At 42.9% G+C, this 4,493-nt stretch overlaps 1 pseudogene; it reads right to left on the bottom strand.

The window, feature by feature from the left end:
- Positions 1 to 2,726: 2,726 nt before the first annotated feature.
- On the bottom strand, positions 2,727 to 3,723 carry LOC139833622 (protein MONOCULM 1-like; annotated as a pseudogene).
- Positions 3,724 to 4,493: the final 770 nt, after the last annotated feature.

The raw sequence follows: 4,493 nt of genomic DNA, 5'->3' as shown, positions 1-4,493 counted from the left end.
AAAACAAATATCGGTGCAACACCTTACAGCGATTTGTTTGTCATTTCTCCATACAAAACTATATATATATATCCTTGGTTCTTCTTAAGTACTCAAGAATATTCTTACTGTTTTTTAATGATCATCACATGAATCATTCTGGTACATGCTCATAACACTTTTTAGAGCAAAGGACATCTGATTGTGTACATATTATTCGTGATCTATAATCACTCATGTGTTTTTACTCATTGAGTGTCAGGTACACTCAAGTCTTGTTAAAACTTCACATGACAAGAACATTTTCTTGATATTTCTATATTGAACTATTTCAATATCCATTCTATGTACTTTGACTTAAACTTATTTTGTGTTTCAATCTATCTTCATAGATCTTGACACTAGATATGTTTCAGTCCATATCCTTTCATTGAAGTTAATTTCTCAATGAAACCTTTTAATCAAGTATATAATTACATCATTTATAACCAACTATATGTCATCTACATAAAGTATTATAAATATGTCTCAGCGCTCCCACTTAATTTCTTGCAAATGCAAGCCTCTTCATCGTCTCTGATGAAATCAAAAACTCTTTGACTATTTCATCTGGTGAAGATTCCAACTCCGTGATACTCACTTCATCCAATTGAAGTTTGTATACCTATCTAGTATTCCACGGACCAGCAAAACTCTTGGTTGTATCTTGTATACACCTTTTAATACACACTTCTGATAAGTTATGTATTTTGCCATCCTACTAACATATCTCATAAAAGAAATATGCAGTGATTACTAGAATAATCCACATAGACTATAAGCATTGCTACGGAAGATCTAATCTTATCGTAGTCAACTCTTTGAACTTTGTCGTAAACATTTTCGACAAGTCGAGATTCTTCAAGGATATTTCATCCAAGTCCATCAATTTTATAGATTTATTTACTTTCAAAAAGTATTTATCTATCTTGGATTTCATGGCATATAGCCATTTTAACGGAGTCAGGGCCCATCATAACTTCTTTGTTTGTAGTTGGTTTATCATTGTTCAAAAACAATCCTTTGTCCACAAATCATTTATTTGATCACAAAGTAAACCATACATACAAGGTTCAATATGTACTTCGATCTCCATGGCTAAAACACTTTGTAGTCATGGGAGTCATGATCGTTGTGGCCGCTTCCGGAACCAATTCCAATGCTGCGCTACTCTGATCATTATGCTCAAGTTCATAAACCTTATCAAGTTCTATTGTCCTCCCACTCAAATACTTCGCTAGAAACAATTTCTTGGAAATAAGAAACATTGACAAACACTTTTGTCTTTGTCTCTATAGTGGGAAGAATTCCCAATCAATTCTCTGGGATAACCAACAAAGACATTCATCCGATTTTGGTTGTAAACTTATTTACTTATGCTATGCATACCAAAATTTAAGAAAAAACTATTAGGATTCATACCCATGCCATAACTCGTATGGTGTCATTTCAACGGATCATGATGATGCTCTATTAAGTGTAAAAGCGGTAGTCACTAAAGCATAATCCACAAAAAATATAATGGCATCAATATTTTATCTCATCATTGATCCAACAAGGTTTGGATACATCTCTCAGATACTATATCATCATTATGATATTCCAAGAAATGTGAGTTGTAGAACAATTTCATGACTCTCTTAGATGTTCGCTAAAACTCGTAATTCAAATATTTTCCCAATGATCCAATCATATATATTTGATTTTTCTATTACGATGATTTCCACTTCATGCTGAAATTTATTTGAATCCATTCAAATGTTTCAAACTTCTTCCTTATCGAATATATCCACATATATATACTCAATTTATTGTTGGAAGTTTTCATGAAGTAGAAGAATCTCCCGCACACAACTATGCCCAGTGAACCACATATATCATCATGTATGTTTTCACTAAGTTAGTTGTCCGTTCAACTCTTGGCCTATGAACGGTATTTTAATCATTCTCTTTAGAAAAGATTTGCAAGCGCCAAATGATTCAAAAATCAATTGACTCCAAAAATCCATTTGCATGGAGTTCCTTCATGCGTTCCTTTCTAACATGACCTAAATGGTGGATCCACAAATAAGTGGAATTCAAATCATTTGCCTTATGGCATTTCAGCGTCAGTGTTATGTATGTGTGTTTCACCATTAAGATTTATAATAACTTATCCATCGTATATGGAGTAATGTCATAATTTGAACAACTCATTATTTTCATTTGACCAGAGCAAAATAACAATTATTAAGTCGGAAATGCTGTTTTGATCCCGAGCACACATGAGCTCGTTTTCTAGACCACTCGTTCCTCACAGGTAGGTGGTACTGAGGTTTGTATTTATGATGGTATGTCTACTTTAAAGCCATGGAGTTTGCACCGCACTGGCCCACATCTGTGCATTATTCATGTCTCTCTTGACGGACGTCTGTTGTCGGTACACAACCAAGGAAACACGCACCTCAGTACTTTTCTACGTTGTACCCCTCTGACGTGGTAGTGCAGCTATAGCAGGAGTCCACATGCGTTGCCGAACGTGCTCGCCGGTCAGAGCCGCGTTGCGCTGCCCGCGGCGGCAGCCCATGCCTTGAAGCAGCGGGGCCTCCCAGCACAGCCATCGGTCCTGGCCACCGCTGCGCGTTGCGTGGAACTCCGAACTCCTACTGCTCTGTCGATAGCCGCTCCGCGGTCTGCCACGGCAGGTCGTCGTCATCGTTTCCTGCACATCAAGCATCACCCCGCCACGGCAGGTCATCGTCATCGTTTCCTTCGCCGACGCTTCCTTGTCTCTCGGCGACCGTACAATAACTTCCGCGGGGCTCATCGAACAGACCCACCTCAAGAAAGCAGCGAGCTCGCTGTTCCGTGAGAGCCTGTGGATCGACCATCAGGCAGTTGATGGCTAGCGTATCGTCTAGGTGCAGCTCAAGGACCGTGGCCAGGTCGGCTGCGAGCTGGGCTGTGGCGCCGTGCAGGAGAGGACCAGTGCGTGGAAGTTAGGTTAAGGGACAGTTCGAACGCGCATAGGCGGTCGCTGGTAAGGAGGATTACGTCGTGCGCAGGGCTGGCGCCATTGATCCTCACCTCACGTGAGCCAAGGTCGGTGTCGGAGCGGTCGCAGATGGCATGCAGGACCGGTGGCAACTGCAGGCCGTTCGCGGTGTCGATGACCATGATTTGCATGTCCGTAGCGTCGGCGATCGCCATTGCGGAGGAGCACATCACGCTCGGGGCTAGGGCCGGTGATCCTGATCGACCACAGGCGAGCCGAGGTTAGTGAGGACGCGGTCGTAGATGGCTTGCAGGCCGAAACGGTGGCCACTGCACGCCGTTCCCGGCGTCGACGTCCTCACGTCCACGATGTGCACGCGCGTATAGAGCCGGCGTGGCCTCCAGTATCGCCTAGTTGGTCGTGAGGTGCGCGAACTGGACGACGGTGATGCCTTGTTGTATGTTAGAGGTAAGCCGTGGACGATGCGGACGACACGCCCACGACCGCTGGTGCGCGGCCGCCGCCGAAGGTCCTCATTGGCCTGTAAGCATTAGGCGGTCGGCCGCGTCGCACTGGGGATCGGCGGCACCAGAAAGCACAACGCCCATGACCCATGCCCCCTCGAGATCCCCGTGCTGTAGCAGGTCGGCGCATGCGAGGATGAGGCCTCTCAGCGTGGCAACCACCGATGCGCGTGGTGGCCAGCGAGCGGCAGCAGGCGGTAGGCACATCGCATGGCCGTCTGTACCATAGTCCATACGTCCACCGCTTGCACTGTCAAAATGCTCACGGCCGTCAAACCTTGCCCCACCGTACTCTGCTGGTAAGATACGATTGCCATGCAATTCCTTTATTGGCTGCGATCCGTATCCCGATTAAAGAACTGCACCGGCGCATGAATCGAGACCAAATACATGGTTCACAAAACGAGCTCATATGTGCCCGGGAGCAAAAAAGCCCTATTAAGTTCTTTATTATAAATTCTAAGGGCTAGATAGAATGCTAACGACGAACATAATAACACTTTATTTTGTTCCAGTCGTGCATTCCTATCATATTCCTTGTCAGTCACTTAGGCCATTGTATTCTTGTATTGCGTTGTTTTGTATGACACTTCATACCAACCAATATGGTACAAATACCCAAGAATTTCATTATGTGACCTAACTAGGAATATAACCATAACATGTATATCATTTATATACACCTGAGCTAGACATTCTAGTCTTTTCTTTCTTTCTGCCAATAATCTTTTGTAGTTTCTCTTTTAGCTTTCCTCATTATTCAGAAAAACACATCAACTTCAATAACTTCTCGGTTTGTTGGTCAAATACCAATAACCTTGAGGTTCTTACTTTGAAGTTGATCATCATATGACAAGTGTTCCGGATTTCACTATTAGTAACCTTGTAATATGATGAACAATTTCACTCATAATTTTATCCATTGTATCATGATGACTTTCTGAGACCATGTCTGTACATGCTAGGCTCATAAAGTT

This window comes from Lolium perenne, chromosome 7 (assembly GCF_019359855.2).
Source record: "Lolium perenne isolate Kyuss_39 chromosome 7, Kyuss_2.0, whole genome shotgun sequence".
Classification (NCBI taxonomy): domain Eukaryota; kingdom Viridiplantae; phylum Streptophyta; class Magnoliopsida; order Poales; family Poaceae; genus Lolium; species Lolium perenne.
The sequence above is the reverse complement of the archived record's forward strand: the minus strand, read 5'-3'. Positions and strand labels throughout refer to the sequence as shown.